Raw genomic sequence first — 22002 nt, forward strand, 5'->3', positions numbered from 1 at the left:
ATGGATTTTCAAAACATCCATACGTCCACTTAAACTCGCACGAAAACCTCGCAAAAACAGCATTCATGGTGTTGGGAATATGATATCCTCACGTTGCTCTATCCACTTTCCAGCAAAACCATGGAATGACAGCATTCTGGGCATTGGGAGTTCGGAATCCTCCACTTCTCTTCCCAAATTCCAATGGAATAACAGCCTTCCAGGCATGGGGATATTGGAATCCTCTAGTTCCCTTCCAAAAAGACCATGGAATAACGACATTCTGGGCATTGAGAAGTGAAAGTTTGCCAATTGCCTTCCCAAATCCCAAGGGAAGAAGACAATTCCGGCTGTCAGGTATTTGAAATCCTTCAGCTCCGCACCATAACCCCCATGGAATAACAGAATTCCAGGCGTTAGGAATTGAGCATCCTCCAGTTCCCCTTCGAATTTCCCATGGAATCCTGGCATTCTGGATGTCGGCACTTTAGAATCGCCCATACACTGTCCCAAATAGCCAAAAATTCACAAGGAATAACAGAATTCATGATATCAGGAATATATCATCCGCCAGCTCTCCGCACAATTTCCCACGCAATAACAGCATTCCGTGTGGTGGGAATCTTGACTCCTCCACTTACCCTCCCAAATCTGCATGGAATCATGGCATTCTGGGTGTTGGGAATTTTCAATCCCCCATAAACCCACCCCAAATCCCACCACATTCCCAAAGAAGAGCAACTTTCCAGATGTCAGGAATTTGGAATATCCCAGTTCCCCACCCAAATTCCTATGGAACAACAGCATTCCAAGTGACAGAAATCGAGAATCTTCCGGCAACGTGAAAAAGTTGTCATGGAATAATGGGATTTCAGGTGTGAGGAATTGAGAATGCCCCGTACAGCCTCCCAGATTCCCACCACATTCCAATGGAATAACAACATGCCAGATTTCAGGAACTGAGAATCATCCTCTTCCCCTCCCAAATTCCCATGGAAACACGGCATTCTCTTATTCCCTAATTTGGAACCCCCCATAAGCGTTCCCAAAATCCCACCAAATTCCCATGGAATAACCATTTTAGTGTGTTGGGAATTTCCAATGCTCCACTTCCTCTCCCAAATTCCAGTCAAACCCTAATGAAGTAACGACACTTTGCGTGTTGAGAATTTACAATCCGCCACTTCCCCTTCCAAATTCCCAACAAAACCATGGAATACGAGCAGTTCCATCATTGGCAATTTCAACTCCTCCAGTTCCTCTCCCAAATTTCCTCCAACCTCTAACGGAATAATGACATTCCGTGTGTGGGAAATTTAGAATCCTGCACTTCCCCTTCCAAATTCCCATCGAATAGCTGCATTCTGGGTTTATGGATTTTCAAAACATCCATACGTCCACTTAAACTCGCACGAAAACCTCGCAAAAACAGCATTCATGGTGTTGGGAATATGATATCCTCACGTTGCTCTATCCACTTTCCAGCAAAACCATGGAATGACAGCATTCGGGCATTGGGAGTTCGGAATCCTCCACTTCTCTTCCCAAATTCCAATGGAATAACAGCCTTCCAGGCATGGGGATATTGGAATCCTCTAGTTCCCTTCCAAAAAGCCCATGGAATAACGACATTCTGGGCATTGAGAAGTGAAAGTTTGCCAATTGCCTTCCCAAATCCCTAGGGAAGAAGACAATTCCGGCTGTCAGGTATTTGAAATCCTTCAGCTCCGCACCATAACCCCCATGGAATAACAGAATTCCAGGCGTTAGGAATTGAGCATCCTCCAGTTCCCCTTCGAATTTCCCATGGAATCCTGGCATTCTGGATGTCGGCACTTTAGAATCGCCCATACACTCTCCCAAATAGCCAAAAATTCACAAGGAATAACAGAATTCATGATATCAGGAATATATCATCCGCCAGCTCTCCGCACAATTTCCCACGCAATAACAGCATTCCGTGTGGTGGGAATCTTGACTCCTCCACTTACCCTCCCAAATCTGCATGGAATAATGGCATTCTGGGTGTTGGGAATTTTCAATCCCCCATAAACCCACCCCAAATCCCACCACATTCCCAAAGAAGAGCAACTTTCCAGATGTCAGGAATTTGGAATATCCCAGTTCCCCACCCAAATTCCTATGGAACAACAGCATTCCAAGTGACAGAAATCGAGAATCTTCCGGCAACGTGAAAAAGTTGTCATGGAATAATGGGATTTCAGGTGTGAGGAATTGAGAATGCCCCGTACAGCCTCCCAGATTCCCACCACATTCCAATGGAATAACAACATTCCAGATTTCAGGAACTGAGAATCATCCTCTTCCCCTCCCAAATTCCCATGGAAACACGGCATTCTCTTATTCCCTAATTTGGAACCCCCCATAAGCGTTCCCAAAATCCCACCAAATTCCCATGGAATAACCATTTTAGTGTGTTGGGAATTTCCAATGCTCCACTTCCTCTCCCAAATTCCAGTCAAACCCTAATGAAGTAACGACACTTTGCGTGTTGAGAATTTACAATCCGCCACTTCCCCTTCCAAATTCCCAACAAAACCATGGAATACGAGCAGTTCCATCATTGGCAATTTCAACTCCTCCAGTTCCTCTCCCAAATTTCCTCCAACCTCTAACGGAATAATGACATTCCGTGTGTGGGAAATTTAGAATCCTGCACTTCCCCTTCCAAATTCCCATCGAATAGCTGCATTCTGGGTTTATGGATTTTCAAAACATCCATACGTCCACTTAAACTCGCACGAAAACCTCGCAAAAACAGCATTCATGGTGTTGGGAATATGATATCCTCACGTTGCTCTATCCACTTTCCAGCAAAACCATGGAATGACAGCATTCGGGCATTGGGAGTTCGGAATCCTCCACTTCTCTTCCCAAATTCCAATGGAATAACAGCCTTCCAGGCATGGGGATATTGGAATCCTCTAGTTCCCTTCCAAAAAGACCATGGAATAACGACATTCTGGGCATTGAGAAGTGAAAGTTTGCCAATTGCCTTCCCAAATCCCTAGGGAAGAAGACAATTCCGGCTGTCAGGTATTTGAAATCCTTCAGCTCGGCACCATAACCCCCATGGAATAACTGAATTCCAGGCGTTAGGAATTGAGCATCCTCCAGTTCCCCTTCGAATTTCCCATGGAATCCTGGCATTCTGGATGTCGGCACTTTAGAATCGCCCATACACTGTCCCAAATAGCCAAAAATTCACAAGGAATAACAGAATTCATGATATCAGGAATATATCATCCGCCAGCTCTCCGCACAATTTCCCACGCAATAACAGCATTCCGTGTGGTGGGAATCTTGACTCCTCCACTTACCCTCCCAAATCTGCATGGAATAATGGCATTCTGGGTGTTGGGAATTTTCAATCCCCCATAAACCCACCCCAAATCCCACCACATTCCCAAAGAAGAGCAACTTTCCAGATGTCAGGAATTTGGAATATCCCAGTTCCCCACCCAAATTCCTATGGAACAACAGCATTCCAAGTGACAGAAATCGAGAATCTTCCGGCAACGTGAAAAAATTGTCATGGAATAATGGGATTTCAGGTGTGAGGAACTGAGAATGCCCCGTACAGCCTCCCAGATTCCCACCACATTCCAATGGAATAACAACATTCCAGATTTCAGGAACTGAGAATCATCCTCTTCCCCTCCCAAATTCCCATGGAAACACGGCATTCTCTTATTCCCTAATTTGGAACCCCCCATAAGCGTTCCCAAAATCCCACCAAATTCCCATGGAATAACCATTTTAGTGTGTTGGGAATTTCCAATGCTCCACTTCCTCTCCCAAATTCCAATCAAACCCTAATGAAGTAACGACACTTTGCGTGTTGAGAATTTAGAATCCGCCACTTCCCCTTCCAAATTCCCAACAAAACCATGGAATACGAGCAGTTCCATCATTGGCAATTTCAACTCCTCCAGTTCCTCTCCCAAATTTCCTCCAACCTCTAACGGAATAATGACATTCCGTGTGTGGGAAATTTAGAATCCTCCACTTCCCCTTCCAAGTTCCCATAGAATAGCTGCATTCTGGGTTTATGGATTTTCAAAACATCCATACGTCCACTTAAACTCGCACGAAAACCTCGCAAAAACAGCATTCATGGTGTTGGGAATATGATATCCTCACGTTGCTCTATCCACTTTCCAGCAAAACCATGGAATGACAGCATTCTGGGCATTGGGAGTTCGGAATCCTCCACTTCTCTTCCCAAATTCCAATGGAATAACAGCCTTCCAGGCATGGGGATATTGGAATCCTCTAGTTCCCTTCCAAAAAGCCCATGGAATAACGACATTCTGGGCATTGAGAAGTGAAAGTTTGCCAATTGCCTTCCCAAATCCCAAGGGAAGAAGACAATTCCGGCTGTCAGGTATTTGAAATCCTTCAGCTCTGCACCATAACCCCCATGGAATAACTGAATTCCAGGCGTTAGGAATTGAGCATCCTCCAGTTCCCCTTCGAATTTCCCATGGAATCCTGGCATTCTGGATGTTGGCAGTTTAGAATCGCCCATACACTCTCCCAAATAGCCAAAAATTCACAAGGAATAACAGAATTCATGATATCAGGAATATATCATCCGCCAGCTCTCCGCACAATTTCCCACGCAATAACAGCATTCCGTGTGGTGGGAATCTTGACTCCTCCACTTACCCTCCCAAATCTGCATGGAATCATGGCATTCTGGGTGTTGGGAATTTTCAATCCCCCATAAACCCACCCCAAATCCCACCACATTCCCAAAGAAGAGCAACTTTCCAGATGTCAGGAATTTGGAATATCCCAGTTCCCCACCCAAATTCCTATGGAACAACAGCATTCCAAGTGACAGAAATCGAGAATCTTCCGGCAACGTGAAAAAATTGTCATGGAATAATGGGATTTCAGGTGTGAGGAACTGAGAATGCCGCGTACAGCCTCCCAGATTCCCACCACATTCCCATGGAATAACAACATTCCAGATTTCAGGAACTGAGAATCATCCTCTTCCCCTCCCAAATTCCCATGGAAACACGGCATTCTCTTATTCCCTAATTTGGAACCCCCCATAAGCGTTCCCAAAATCCCACCAAATTCCCATGGAATAACCATTTTAGTGTGTTGGGAATTTCCAATGCTCCACTTCCTCTCCCAAATTCCAATCAAACCCTAATGAAGTAACGACACTTTGCGTGTTGAGAATTTACAATCCGCCACTTCCCCTTCCAAATTCCCAACAAAACCATGGAATACGAGCAGTTCCATCATTGGCAATTTCAACTCCTCCAGTTCCTCTCCCAAATTTCCTCCAACCTCTAACGGAATAATGACATTCCGTGTGTGGGAAATTTAGAATCCTCCACTTCCCCTTCCAAATTCCCATAGAATAGCTGCATTCTGGGTTTATGGATTTTCAAAACATCCATACGTCCACTTAAACTCGCACGAAAACCTCGCAAAAACAGCATTCATGGTGTTGGGAATATGATATCCTCACGTTGCTCTATCCACTTTCCAGCAAAACCATGGAATGACAGCATTCGGGCATTGGGAGTTCGGAATCCTCCACTTCTCTTCCCAAATTCCAATGGAATAACAGCCTTCCAGGCATGGGGATATTGGAATCCTCTAGTTCCCTTCCAAAAAGCCCATGGAATAACGACATTCTGGGCATTGAGAAGTGAAAGTTTGCCAATTGCCTTCCCAAATCCCAAGGGAAGAAGACAATTCCGGCTGTCAGGTATTTGAAATCCTTCAGCTCTGCACCATAACCCCCATGGAATAACTGAATTCCAGGCGTTAGGAATTGAGCATCCTCCAGTTCCCCTTCGAATTTCCCATGGAATCCTGGCATTCTGGATGTTGGCAGTTTAGAATCGCCCATACACTCTCCCAAATAGCCAAAAATTCACAAGGAATAACAGAATTCATGATATCAGGAATATATCATCCGCCAGCTCTCCGCACAATTTCCCACGCAATAACAGCATTCCGTGTGGTGGGAATCTTGACTCCTCCACTTACCCTCCCAAATCTGCATGGAATCATGGCATTCTGGGTGTTGGGAATTTTCAATCCCCCATAAACCCACCCCAAATCCCACCACATTCCCAAAGAAGAGCAACTTTCCAGATGTCAGGAATTTGGAATATCCCAGTTCCCCACCCAAATTCCTATGGAACAACAGCATTCCAAGTGACAGAAATCGAGAATCTTCCGGCAACGTGAAAAAATTGTCATGGAATAATGGGATTTCAGGTGTGAGGAACTGAGAATGCCGCGTACAGCCTCCCAGATTCCCACCACATTCCCATGGAATAACAACATTCCAGATTTCAGGAACTGAGAATCATCCTCTTCCCCTCCCAAATTCCCATGGAAACACGGCATTCTCTTATTCCCTAATTTGGAACCCCCCATAAGCGTTCCCAAAATCCCACCAAATTCCCATGGAATAACCATTTTAGTGTGTTGGGAATTTCCAATGCTCCACTTCCTCTCCCAAATTCCAATCAAACCCTAATGAAGTAACGACACTTTGCGTGTTGAGAATTTACAATCCGCCACTTCCCCTTCCAAATTCCCAACAAAACCATGCAATACGAGCAGTTCCATCATTGGCAATTTCAACTCCTCCAGTTCCTCTCCCAAATTTCCTCCAACCTCTAACGGAATAATGACATTCCGTGTGTGGGAAATTTAGAATCCTCCACTTCCCCTTCCAAATTCCCATAGAATAGCTGCATTCTGGGTTTATGGATTTTCAAAACATCCATACGTCCACTTAAACTCGCACGAAAACCTCGCAAAAACAGCATTCATGGTGTTGGGAATATGATATCCTCACGTTGCTCTATCCACTTTCCAGCAAAACCATGGAATGACAGCATTCGGGCATTGGGAGTTCGGAATCCTCCACTTCTCTTCCCAAATTCCAATGGAATAACAGCCTTCCAGGCATGGGGATATTGGAATCCTCTAGTTCCCTTCCAAAAAGACCATGGAATAACGACATTCTGGGCATTGAGAAGTGAAAGTTTGCCAATTGCCTTCCCAAATCCCTAGGGAAGAAGACAATTCCGGCTGTCAGGTATTTGAAATCCTTCAGCTCCGCACCATAACCCCCATGGAATAACAGAATTCCAGGCGTTAGGAATTGAGCATCCTCCAGTTCCCCTTCGAATTTCCCATGGAATCCTGGCATTCTGGATGTCGGCACTTTAGAATCGCCCATACACTCTCCCAAATAGCCAAAAATTCACAAGGAATAACAGAATTCATGATATCAGGAATATATCATCCGCCAGCTCTCCGCACAATTTCCCACGCAATAACAGCATTCCGTGTGGTGGGAATCTTGACTCCTCCACTTACCCTCCCAAATCTGCATGGAATCATGGCATTCTGGGTGTTGGGAATTTTCAATCCCCCATAAACCCACCCCAAATCCCACCACATTCCCAAAGAAGAGCAACTTTCCAGATGTCAGGAATTTGGAATATCCCAGTTCCCCACCCAAATTCCTATGGAACAACAGCATTCCAAGTGACAGAAATCGAGAATCTTCCGGCAACGTGAAAAAATTGTCATGGAATAATGGGATTTCAGGTGTGAGGAACTGAGAATGCCGCGTACAGCCTCCCAGATTCCCACCACATTCCCATGGAATAACAACATTCCAGATTTCAGGAACTGAGAATCATCCTCTTCCCCTCCCAAATTCCCATGGAAACACGGCATTCTCTTATTCCCTAATTTGGAACCCCCCATAAGCGTTCCCAAAATCCCACCAAATTCCCATGGAATAACCATTTTAGTGTGTTGGGAATTTCCAATGCTCCACTTCCTCTCCCAAATTCCAATCAAACCCTAATGAAGTAACGACACTTTGCGTGTTGAGAATTTACAATCCGCCACTTCCCCTTCCAAATTCCCAACAAAACCATGCAATACGAGCAGTTCCATCATTGGCAATTTCAACTCCTCCAGTTCCTCTCCCAAATTTCCTCCAACCTCTAACGGAATAATGACATTCCGTGTGTGGGAAATTTAGAATCCTCCACTTCCCCTTCCAAATTCCCATAGAATAGCTGCATTCTGGGTTTATGGATTTTCAAAACATCCATACGTCCACTTAAACTCGCACGAAAACCTCGCAAAAACAGCATTCATGGTGTTGGGAATATGATATCCTCACGTTGCTCTATCCACTTTCCAGCAAAACCATGGAATGACAGCATTCGGGCATTGGGAGTTCGGAATCCTCCACTTCTCTTCCCAAATTCCAATGGAATAACAGCCTTCCAGGCATGGGGATATTGGAATCCTCTAGTTCCCTTCCAAAAAGCCCATGGAATAACGACATTCTGGGCATTGAGAAGTGAAAGTTTGCCAATTGCCTTCCCAAATCCCAAGGGAAGAAGACAATTCCGGCTGTCAGGTATTTGAAATCCTTCAGCTCTGCACCATAACCCCCATGGAATAACTGAATTCCAGGCGTTAGGAATTGAGCATCCTCCAGTTCCCCTTCGAATTTCCCATGGAATCCTGGCATTCTGGATGTCGGCAGTTTAGAATCGCCCATACACTCTCCCAAATAGCCAAAAATTCACAAGGAATAACAGAATTCATGATATCAGGAATATATCATCCGCCAGCTCTCCGCACAATTTCCCACGCAATAACAGCATTCCGTGTGGTGGGAATCTTGACTGCTCCACTTACCCTCCCAAATCTGCATGGAATCATGGCATTCTGGGTGTTGGGAATTTTCAATCCCCCATAAACCCACCCCAAATCCCACCACATTCCCAAAGAAGAGCAACTTTCCAGATGTCAGGAATTTGGAATATCCCAGTTCCCCACCCAAATTCCTATGGAACAACAGCATTCCAAGTGACAGAAATCGAGAATCTTCCGGCAACGTGAAAAAGTTGTCATGGAATAATGGGATTTCAGGTGTGAGGAATTGAGAATGCCCCGTACAGCCTCCCAGATTCCCACCACATTCCAATGGAATAACAACATTCCAGATTTCAGGAACTGAGAATCATCCTCTTCCCCTCCCAAATTCCCATGGAAACACGGCATTCTCTTATTCCCTAATTTGGAACCCCCCATAAGCGTTCCCAAAATCCCACCAAATTCCCATGGAATAACCATTTTAGTGTGTTGGGAATTTCCAATGCTCCACTTCCTCTCCCAAATTCCAGTCAAACCCTAATGAAGTAACGACACTTTGCGTGTTGAGAATTTACAATCCACCACTTCCCCTTCCAAATTCCCAACAAAACCATGGAATACGAGCAGTTCCATCATTGGCAATTTCAACTCCTCCAGTTCCTCTCCCAAATTTCCTCCAACCTCTAACGGAATAATGACATTCCGTGTGTGGGAAATTTAGAATCCTCCACTTCCCCTTCCAAATTCCCATAGAATAGCTGCATTCTGGGTTTATGGATTTTCAAAACATCCATACGTCCACTTAAACTCGCACGAAAACCTCGCAAAAACAGCATTCATGGTGTTGGGAATATGATATCCTCACGTTGCTCTATCCACTTTCCAGCAAAACCATGGAATGACAGCATTCGGGCATTGGGAGTTCGGAATCCTCCACTTCTCTTCCCAAATTCCAATGGAATAACAGCCTTCCAGGCATGGGGATATTGGAATCCTCTAGTTCCCTTCCAAAAAGCCCATGGAATAACGACATTCTGGGCATTGAGAAGTGAAAGTTTGCCAATTGCCTTCCCAAATCCCAAGGGAAGAAGACAATTCCGGCTGTCAGGTATTTGAAATCCTTCAGCTCTGCACCATAACCCCCATGGAATAACTGAATTCCAGGCGTTAGGAATTGAGCATCCTCCAGTTCCCCTTCGAATTTCCCATGGAATCCTGGCATTCTGGATGTTGGCAGTTTAGAATCGCCCATACACTCTCCCAAATAGCCAAAAATTCACAAGGAATAACAGAATTCATGATATCAGGAATATATCATCCGCCAGCTCTCCGCACAATTTCCCACGCAATAACAGCATTCCGTGTGGTGGGAATCTTGACTCCTCCACTTACCCTCCCAAATCTGCATGGAATCATGGCATTCTGGGTGTTGGGAATTTTCAATCCCCCATAAACCCACCCCAAATCCCACCACATTCCCAAAGAAGAGCAACTTTCCAGATGTCAGGAATTTGGAATATCCCAGTTCCCCACCCAAATTCCTATGGAACAACAGCATTCCAAGTGACAGAAATCGAGAATCTTCCGGCAACGTGAAAAAGTTGTCATGGAATAATGGGATTTCAGGTGTGAGGAACTGAGAATGCCGCGTACAGCCTCCCAGATTCCCACCACATTCCCATGGAATAACAACATTCCAGATTTCAGGAACTGAGAATCATCCTCTTCCCCTCCCAAATTCCCATGGAAACACGGCATTCTCTTATTCCCTAATTTGGAACCCCCCATAAGCGTTCCCAAAATCCCACCAAATTCCCATGGAATAACCATTTTAGTGTGTTGGGAATTTCCAATGCTCCACTTCCTCTCCCAAATTCCAATCAAACCCTAATGAAGTAACGACACTTTGCGTGTTGAGAATTTACAATCCGCCACTTCCCCTTCCAAATTCCCAACAAAACCATGCAATACGAGCAGTTCCATCATTGGCAATTTCAACTCCTCCAGTTCCTCTCCCAAATTTCCTCCAACCTCTAACGGAATAATGACATTCCGTGTGTGGGAAATTTAGAATCCTCCACTTCCCCTTCCAAATTCCCATAGAATAGCTGCATTCTGGGTTTATGGATTTTCAAAACATCCATACGTCCACTTAAACTCGCACGCAAACCTCGCAAAAACAGCATTCATGGTGTTGGGAATATGATATCCTCACGTTGCTCTATCCACTTTCCAGCAAAACCATGGAATGACAGCATTCTGGGCATTGGGAGTTCGGAATCCTCCACTTCTCTTCCCAAATTCCAATGGAATAACAGCCTTCCAGGCATGGGGATATTGGAATCCTCTAGTTCCCTTCCAAAAAGCCCATGGAATAACGACATTCTGGGCATTGAGAAGTGAAAGTTTGCCAATTGCCTTCCCAAATCCCAAGGGAAGAAGACAATTCCGGCTGTCAGGTATTTGAAATCCTTCAGCTCCGCACCATAACCGCCATGGAATAAGAGAATTCCAGGCGTTAGGAATTGAGCATCCTCCAGTTCCCCTTCGAATTTCCCATGGAATCCTGGCATTCTGGATGTTGGCAGTTTAGAATCGCCCATACACTCTCCCAAATAGCCAAAAATTCACAAGGAATAACAGAATTCATGATATCAGGAATATATCATCCGCCAGCTCTCCGCACAATTTCCCACGCAATAACAGCATTCCGTGTGGTGGGAATCTTGACTCCTCCACTTACCCTCCCAAATCTGCATGGAATAATGGCATTCTGGGTGTTGGGAATTTTCAATCCCCCATAAACCCACCCCAAATCCCACCACATTCCCAAAGAAGAGCAACTTTCCAGATGTCAGGAATTTGGAATATCCCAGTTCCCCACCCAAATTCCTATGGAACAACAGCATTCCAAGTGACAGAAATCGAGAATCTTCCGGCAACGTGAAAAAGTTGTCATGGAATAATGGGATTTCAGGTGTGAGGAATTGAGAATGCCCCGTACAGCCTCCCAGATTCCCACCACATTCCAATGGAATAACAACATTCCAGATTTCAGGAACTGAGAATCATCCTCTTCCCCTCCCAAATTCCCATGGAAACACGGCATTCTCTTATTCCCTAATTTGGAACCCCCCATAAGCGTTCCCAAAATCCCACCAAATTCCCATGGAATAACCATTTTAGTGTGTTGGGAATTTCCAATGCTCCACTTCCTCTCCCAAATTCCAGTCAAACCCTAATGAAGTAACGACACTTTGCGTGTTGAGAATTTACAATCCGCCACTTCCCCTTCCAAATTCCCAACAAAACCATGGAATACGAGCAGTTCCATCATTGGCAATTTCAACTCCTCCAGTTCCTCTCCCAAATTTCCTCCAACCTCTAACGGAATAATGACATTCTGTGTGTGGGAAATTTAGAATCCTCCACTTCCCCTTCCAAATTCCCATCGAATAGCTGCATTCTGGGTTTATGGATTTTCAAAACATCCATACGTCCACTTAAACTCGCACGAAAACCTCGCAAAAACAGCATTCATGGTGTTGGGAATATGATATCCTCACGTTGCTCTATCCACTTTCCAGCAAAACCATGGAATGACAGCATTCTGGGCATTGGGAGCTCGGAATCCTCCACTTCTCTTCCCAAATTCCAATGGAATAACAGCCTTCCAGGCATGGGGATATTGGAATCCTCTAGTTCCCTTCCAAAAAGACCATGGAATAACGACATTCTGGGCATTGAGAAGTGAAAGTTTGCCAATTGCCTTCCCAAATCCCTAGGGAAGAAGACAATTCGGGCTGTCAGGTATTTGAAATCCTTCAGCTCCGCACCATAACCCCCATGGAATAACAGAATTCCAGGCGTTAGGAATTGAGCATCCTCCAGTTCCCCTTCGAATTTCCCATGGAATCCTGGCATTCTGGATGTCGGCACTTTAGAATCGCCCATACACTGTCCCAAATAGCCAAAAATTCACAAGGAATAACAGAATTCATGATATCAGGAATATATCATCCGCCAGCTCTCCGCACAATTTCCCACGCAATAACAGCATTCCGTGTGGTGGGAATCTTGACTCCTCCACTTACCCTCCCAAATCTGCATGGAATAATGGCATTCTGGGTGTTGGGAATTTTCAATCCCCCATAAACCCACCCCAAATCCCACCACATTCCCAAAGAAGAGCAACTTTCCAGATGTCAGGAATTTGGAATATCCCAGTTCCCCACCCAAATTCCTATGGAACAACAGCATTCCAAGTGACAGAAATCGAGAATCTTCCGGCAACGTGAAAAAGTTGTCATGGAATAATGGGATTTCAGGTGTGAGGAATTGAGAATGCCCCGTACAGCCTCCCAGATTCCCACCACATTCCAATGGAATAACAACATTCCAGATTTCAGGAACTGAGAATCATCCTCTTCCCCTCCCAAATTCCCATGGAAACACGGCATTCTCTTATTCCCTAATTTGGAACCCCCCATAAGCGTTCCCAAAATCCCACCAAATTCCCATGGAATAACCATTTTAGTGTGTTGGGAATTTCCAATGCTCCACTTCCTCTCCCAAATTCCAGTCAAACCCTAATGAAGTAACGACACTTTGCGTGTTGAGAATTTACAATCCGCCACTTCCCCTTCCAAATTCCCAACAAAACCATGGAATACGAGCAGTTCCATCATTGGCAATTTCAACTCCTCCAGTTCCTCTCCCAAATTTCCTCCAACCTCTAACGGAATAATGACATTCCGTGTGTGGGAAATTTAGAATCCTGCACTTCCCCTTCCAAATTCCCATCGAATAGCTGCATTCTGGGTTTATGGATTTTCAAAACATCCATACGTCCACTTAAACTCGCACGAAAACCTCGCAAAAACAGCATTCATGGTGTTGGGAATATGATATCCTCACGTTGCTCTATCCACTTTCCAGCAAAACCATGGAATGACAGCATTCTGGGCATTGGGAGTTCGGAATCCTCCACTTCTCTTCCCAAATTCCAATGGAATAACAGCCTTCCAGGCATGGGGATATTGGAATCCTCTAGTTCCCTTCCAAAAAGCCCATGGAATAACGACATTCTGGGCATTGAGAAGTGAAAGTTTGCCAATTGCCTTCCCAAATCCCTAGGGAAGAAGACAATTCCGGCTGTCAGGTATTTGAAATCCTTCAGCTCCGCACCATAACCCCCATGGAATAACAGAATTCCAGGCGTTAGGAATTGAGCATCCTCCAGTTCCCCTTCGAATTTCCCATGGAATCCTGGCATTCTGGATGTCGGCACTTTAGAATCGCCCATACACTCTCCCAAATAGCCAAAAATTCACAAGGAATAACAGAATTCATGATATCAGGAATATATCATCCGCCAGCTCTCCGCACAATTTCCCACGCAATAACAGCATTCCGTGTGGTGGGAATCTTGACTCCTCCCCTTACCCTCCCAAATCTGCATGGAATCATGGCATTCTGGGTGTTGGGAATTTTCAATCCCCCATAAACCCACCCCAAATCCCACCACATTCCCAAAGAAGAGCAACTTTCCAGATGTCAGGAATTTGGAATATCCCAGTTCCCCACCCAAATTCCTATGGAACAACAGCATTCCAAGTGACAGAAATCGAGAATCTTCCGGCAACGTGAAAAAGTTGTCATGGAATAATGGGATTTCAGGTGTGAGGAATTGAGAATGCCCCGTACAGCCTCCCAGATTCCCACCACATTCCCATGGAATAACAACATTCCAGATTTCAGGAACTGAGAATCATCCTCTTCCCCTCCCAAATTCCCATGGAAACACGGCATTCTCTTATTCCCTAATTTGGAACCCCCCATAAGCGTTCCCAAAATCCCACCAAATTCCCATGGAATAACCATTTTAGTGTGTTGGGAATTTCCAATGCTCCACTTCCTCTCCCAAATTCCAGTCAAACCCTAATGAAGTAACGACACTTTGCGTGTTGAGAATTTACAATCCGCCACTTCCCCTTCCAAATTCCCAACAAAACCATGGAATACGAGCAGTTCCATCATTGGCAATTTCAACTCCTCCAGTTCCTCTCCCAAATTTCCTCCAACCTCTAACGGAATAATGACATTCTGTGTGTGGGAAATTTAGAATCATCCACTTCCCCTTCCAAATTCCCATAGAATAGCTGCATTCTGGGTTTATGGATTTTCAAAACATCCATACGTCCACTTAAACTCGCACGAAAACCTCGCAAAAACAGCATTCATGGTGTTGGGAATATGATATCCTCCAGTTGCTCTATCCACTTTCCAGCAAAACCATGGAATGACAGCATTCTGGGCATTGGGAGCTCGGAATCCTCCACTTCTCTTCCCAAATTCCAATGGAATAACAGCCTTCCAGGCATGGGGATATTGGAATCCTCTAGTTCCCTTCCAAAAAGACCATGGAATAACGACATTCTGGGCATTGAGAAGTGAAAGTTTGCCAATTGCCTTCCCAAATCCCTAGGGAAGAAGACAATTCCGGCTGTCAGGTATTTGAAATCCTTCAGCTCCGCACCATAACCCCCATGGAATAACAGAATTCCAGGCGTTAGGAATTGAGCATCCTCCAGTTCCCCTTCGAATTTCCCATGGAATCCTGGCATTCTGGATGTCGGCACTTTAGAATCGCCCATACACTCTCCCAAATAGCCAAAAATTCACAAGGAATAACAGAATTCATGATATCAGGAATATATCATCCGCCAGCTCTCCGCACAATTTCCCACGCAATAACAGCATTCCGTGTGGTGGGAATCTTGACTCCTCCACTTACCCTCCCAAATCTGCATGGAATCATGGCATTCTGGGTGTTGGGAATTTTCAATCCCCCATAAACCCACCCCAAATCCCACCACATTCCCAAAGAAGAGCAACTTTCCAGATGTCAGGAATTTGGAATATCCCAGTTCCCCACCCAAATTCCTATGGAACAACAGCATTCCAAGTGACAGAAATCAAGAATCTTCCGGCAACGTGAAAAAGTTGTCATGGAATAATGGGATTTCAGGTGTGAGGAATTGAGAATGCCCCGTACAGCCTCCCAGATTCCCACCACATTCCAATGGAATAACAACATTCCAGATTTCAGGAACTGAGAATCATCCTCTTCCCCTCCCAAATTCCCATGGAAACACGGCATTCTCTTATTCCCTAATTTGGAACCCCCCATAAGCGTTCCCAAAATCCCACCAAATTCCCATGGAATAACCATTTTAGTGTGTTGGGAATTTCCAATGCTCCACTTCCTCTCCCAAATTCCAGTCAAATCCTAATGAAGTAATGACACTTTGCGTGTTGAGAATTTACAATCCGCCACTTCCCCTTCCAAATTCCCAACAAAACCATGGAATACGAGCAGTTCCATCATTGGCAATTTCAACTCCTCCAGTTCCTCTCCCAAATTTCCTCCAACCTCTAACGGAATAATGACATTCTGTGTGTGGGAAATTTAGAATCATCCACTTCCCCTTCCAAATTCCCATAGAATAGCTGCATTCTGGGTTTATGGATTTTCAAAACATCCATACGTCCACTTAAACTCGCACGAAAACCTCGCAAAAACAGCATTCATGGTGTTGGGAATATGATATCCTCACGTTGCTCTACCCACTTTCCAGCAAAACCATGGAATGACAGCATTCTGGGCATTGGGAGTTCGGAATCCTCCACTTCTCTTCCCAAATTCCAATGGAATAACAGCCTTCCAGGCATGGGGATATTGGAATCCTCTAGTTCCCTTCCAAAAAGACCATGGAATAACGACATTCTGGGCATTGAGAAGTGAAAGTTTGCCAATTGCCTTCCCAAATCCCTAGGGAAGAAGACAATTCCGGCTGTCAGGTATTTGAAATCCTTCAGCTCCGCACCATAACCCCCATGGAATAACAGAATTCCAGGCGTTAGGAATTGAGCATCCTCCAGTTCCCCTTCGAATTTCCCATGGAATCCTGGCATTCTGGATGTCGGCACTTTAGAATCGCCCATACACTCTCCCAAATAGCCAAAAATTCACAAGGAATAACAGAATTCATGATATCAGGAATATATCATCCGCCAGCTCTCCGCACAATTTCCCACGCAATAACAGCATTCCGTGTGGTGGGAATCTTGACTCCTCCACTTACCCTCCCAAATCTGCATGGAATCATGGCATTCTGGGTGTTGGGAATTTTCAATCCCCCATAAACCCACCCCAAATCCCACCACATTCCCAAAGAAGAGCAACTTTCCAGATGTCAGGAATTTGGAATATCCCAGTTCCCCACCCAAATTCCTATGGAACAACAGCATTCCAAGTGACAGAAATCAAGAATCTTCCGGCAACGTGAAAAAATTGTCATGGAATAATGGGATTTCAGGTGTGAGGAATTGAGAATGCCCCGTACAGCCTCCCAGATTCCCACCACATTCCAATGGAATAACAACATTCCAGATTTCAGGAACTGAGAATCATCCTCTTCCCCTCCCAAATTCCCATGGAAACACGGCATTCTCTTATTCCCTAATTTGGAACCCCCCATAAGCGTTCCCAAAATCCCACCAAATTCCCATGGAATAACCATTTTAGTGTGTTGGGAATTTCCAATGCTCCACTTCCTCTCCCAAATTCCAGTCAAATCCTAATGAAGTAATGACACTTTGCGTGTTGAGAATTTACAATCCGCCACTTCCCCTTCCAAATTCCCAACAAAACCATGGAATACGAGCAGTTCCATCATTGGCAATTTCAACTCCTCCAGTTCCTCTCCCAAATTTCCTCCAACCTCTAACGGAATAATGACATTCTGTGTGTGGGAAATTTAGAATCATCCACTTCCCCTTCCAAATTCCCATAGAATAGCTGCATTCTGGGTTTATGGATTTTCAAAACATCCATACGTCCACTTAAACTCGCACGAAAACCTCGCAAAAACAGCATTCATGGTGTTGGGAATATGATATCCTCACGTTGCTCTACCCACTTTCCAGCAAAACCATGGAATGACAGCATTCTGGGCATTGGGAGTTCGGAATCCTCCACTTCTCTTCCCAAATTCCAATGGAATAACAGCCTTCCAGGCATGGGGATATTGGAATCCTCTAGTTCCCTTCCAAAAAGACCATGGAATAACGACATTCTGGGCATTGAGAAGTGAAAGTTTGCCAATTGCCTTCCCAAATCCCTAGGGAAGAAGACAATTCCGGCTGTCAGGTATTTGAAATCCTTCAGCTCCGCACCATAACCCCCATGGAATAACAGAATTCCAGGCGTTAGGAATTGAGCATCCTCCAGTTCCCCTTCGAATTTCCCATGGAATCCTGGCATTCTGGATGTCGGCACTTTAGAATCGCCCATACACTCTCCCAAATAGCCAAAAATTCACAAGGAATAACAGAATTCATGATATCAGGAATATATCATCCGCCAGCTCTCCGCACAATTTCCCACGCAATAACAGCATTCCGTGTGGTGGGAATCTTGACTCCTCCACTTACCCTCCCAAATCTGCATGGAATCATGGCATTCTGGGTGTTGGGAATTTTCAATCCCCCATAAACCCACCCCAAATCCCACCACATTCCCAAAGAAGAGCAACTTTCCAGATGTCAGGAATTTGGAATATCCCAGTTCCCCACCCAAATTCCTATGGAACAACAGCATTCCAAGTGACAGAAATCAAGAATCTTCCGGCAACGTGAAAAAATTGTCATGGAATAATGGGATTTCAGGTGTGAGGAATTGAGAATGCCCCGTACAGCCTCCCAGATTCCCACCACATTCCAATGGAATAACAACATTCCAGATTTCAGGAACTGAGAATCATCCTCTTCCCCTCCCAAATTCCCATGGAAACACGGCATTCTCTTATTCCCTAATTTGGAACCCCCCATAAGCGTTCCCAAAATCCCACCAAATTCCCATGGAATAACCATTTTAGTGTGTTGGGAATTTCCAATGCTCCACTTCCTCTCCCAAATTCCAGTCAAATCCTAATGAAGTAATGACACTTTGCGTGTTGAGAATTTACAATCCGCCACTTCCCCTTCCAAATTCCCAACAAAACCATGGAATACGAGCAGTTCCATCATTGGCAATTTCAACTCCTCCAGTTCCTCTCCCAAATTTCCTCCAACCTCTAACGGAATAATGACATTCTGTGTGTGGGAAATTTAGAATCATCCACTTCCCCTTCCAAATTCCCATAGAATAGCTGCATTCTGGGTTTATGGATTTTCAAAACATCCATACGTCCACTTAAACTCGCACGAAAACCTCGCAAAAACAGCATTCATGGTGTTGGGAATATGATATCCTCACGTTGCTCTACCCACTTTCCAGCAAAACCATGGAATGACAGCATTCTGGGCATTGGGAGTTCGGAATCCTCCACTTCTCTTCCCAAATTCCAATGGAATAACAGCCTTCCAGGCATGGGGATATTGGAATCCTCTAGTTCCCTTCCAAAAAGACCATGGAATAACGACATTCTGGGCATTGAGAAGTGAAAGTTTGCCAATTGCCTTCCCAAATCCCTAGGGAAGAAGACAATTCCGGCTGTCAGGTATTTGAAATCCTTCAGCTCCGCACCATAACCCCCATGGAATAACAGAATTCCAGGCGTTAGGAATTGAGCATCCTCCAGTTCCCCTTCGAATTTCCCATGGAATCCTGGCATTCTGGATGTCGGCACTTTAGAATCGCCCATACACTCTCCCAAATAGCCAAAAATTCACAAGGAATAACAGAATTCATGATATCAGGAATATATCATCCGCCAGCTCTCCGCACAATTTCCCACGCAATAACAGCATTCCGTGTGGTGGGAATCTTGACTCCTCCACTTACCCTCCCAAATCTGCATGGAATCATGGCATTCTGGGTGTTGGGAATTTTCAATCCCCCATAAACCCACCCCAAATCCCACCACATTCCCAAAGAAGAGCAACTTTCCAGATGTCAGGAATTTGGAATATCCCAGTTCCCCACCCAAATTCCTATGGAACAACAGCATTCCAAGTGACAGAAATCGAGAATCTTCCGGCAACGTGAAAAAATTGTCATGGAATAATGGGATTTCAGGTGTGAGGAATTGAGAATGCCCCATACAGCCTCCCAGATTCCCACCACATTCCAATGGAATAACAACATTCCAGATTTCAGGAACTGAGAATCATCCTCTTCCCCTCCCAAATTCCCATGGAAACACGGCATTCTCTTATTCCCTAATTTGGAACCCCCCATAAGCGTTCCCAAAATCCCACCAAATTCCCATGGAATAACCATTTTAGTGTGTTGGGAATTTCCAATGCTCCACTTCCTCTCCCAAATTCCAGTCAAACCCTAATGAAGTAATGACACTTTGCGTGTTGAGAATTTACAATCCGCCACTTCCCCTTCCAAATTCCCAACAAAACCATGGAATACGAGCAGTTCCATCATTGGCAATTTCAACTCCTCCAATTCCTCTCCCAAATTTCCTCCAACCTCTAACGGAATAATGACATTCCGTGTGTGGGAAATTTAGAATCCTCCACTTCCCCTTCCAAATTCCCATCGAATAGCTGCATTCTGGGTTTATGGATTTTCAAAACATCCATACGTCCACTTAAACTCGCACGAAAACCTCGCAAAAACAGCATTCATGGTGTTGGGAATATGATATCCTCACGTTGCTCTATCCACTTTCCAGCAAAACCATGGAATGACAGCATTCTGGGCATTGGGAGTTCGGAATCCTCCACTTCTCTTCCCAAATTCCAATGGAATAACAGCCTTCCAGGCATGGGGATATTGGAATCCTCTAGTTCCCTTCCAAAAAGACCATGGAATAACGACATTCTGGGCATTGAGAAGTGAAAGTTTGCCAATTGCCTTCCCAAATCCCTAGGGAAGAAGACAATTCGGGCTGTCAGGTATTTGAAATCCTTCAGCTCCGCACCATAACCCCCATGGAATAACAGAATTCCAGGCGTTAGGAATTGAGCATCCTCCAGTTCCCCTTCGAATTTCCCATGGAATCCTGGCATTCTGGATGTCGGCAGTTTAGAATCGCCCATACACTGTCCCAAATAGCCAAAAAATTCACAAGGAATAACAGAATTCATGATATCAGGAATATATCATCCGCCAGCTCTCCGCACAATTTCCCACGCAATAACAGCATTCCGAGTGGTGGGAATCTTGACTCCTCCACTTACCCTCCCAAATCTGCATGGAATCATGGCATTCTGGGTGTTGGGAATTTTCAATCCCCCATAAACCCACCCCAAATCCCACCACATTCCCAAAGAAGAGCAACTTTCCAGATGTCAGGAATTTGGAATATCCCAGTTCCCCACCCAAATTCCTATGGAACAACAGCATTCCAAGTGACAAAAATTGAGAATCTTCCGGCAACATGAAAAAATTGTCATGGAATAATGGGATTTCAGGTGTGAGGAATTGAGAATGCCCCGTACAGCCTCCCAGATTCCCACCACATTCCAATGGAATAACAACATGCCAGATTTCAGGAACTGAGAATCATCCTCTTCCCCTCCCAAATTCCCATGGAAACACGGCATTCTCTTATTCCCTAATTTGGAACCCCCCATAAGCGTTCCCAAAATCCCACCAAATTCCCATGGAATAACCATTTTAGTGTGTTGGGAATTTCCAATGCTCCACTTCCTCTCCCAAATTCCAATCAAACCCTAATGAAGTAACGACACTTTGCGTGTTGAGAATTTACAATCCGCCACTTCCCCTTCCAAATTCCCAACAAAACCATGCAATACGAGCAGTTCCATCATTGGCAATTTCAACTCCTCCAATTCCTCTCCCAAATTTCCTCCAACCTCTAACGGAATAATGACATTCCGTGTGTGGGAAATTTAGAATCCTCCACTTCCCCTTCCAAATTCCCATCGAATAGCTGCATTCTGGGTTTATGGATTTTCAAAACATCCATACGTCCACTTAAACTCGCACGAAAACCTCGCAAAAACAGCATTCATGGTGTTGGGAATATGATATCCTCACGTTGCTCTATCCACTTTCCAGCAAAACCATGGAATGACAGCATTCTGGGCATTGGGAGTTCGGAATCCTCCACTTCTCTTCCCAAATTCCAATGGAATAACAGCCTTCCAGGCATGGGGATATTGGAATCCTCTAGTTCCCTTCCAAAAAGACCATGGAATAACGACATTCTGGGCATTGAGAAGTGAAAGTTTGCCAATTGCCTTCCCAAATCCCTAGGGAAGAAGACAATTCGGGCTGTCAGGTATTTGAAATCCTTCAGCTCCGCACCATAACCCCCATGGAATAACAGAATTCCA

Source organism: Sturnus vulgaris, chromosome 5 (assembly GCF_052056855.1).
Source record: "Sturnus vulgaris isolate bStuVul1 chromosome 5, bStuVul1.hap1, whole genome shotgun sequence".
Taxonomy (NCBI): Eukaryota; Metazoa; Chordata; class Aves; order Passeriformes; family Sturnidae; genus Sturnus; species Sturnus vulgaris.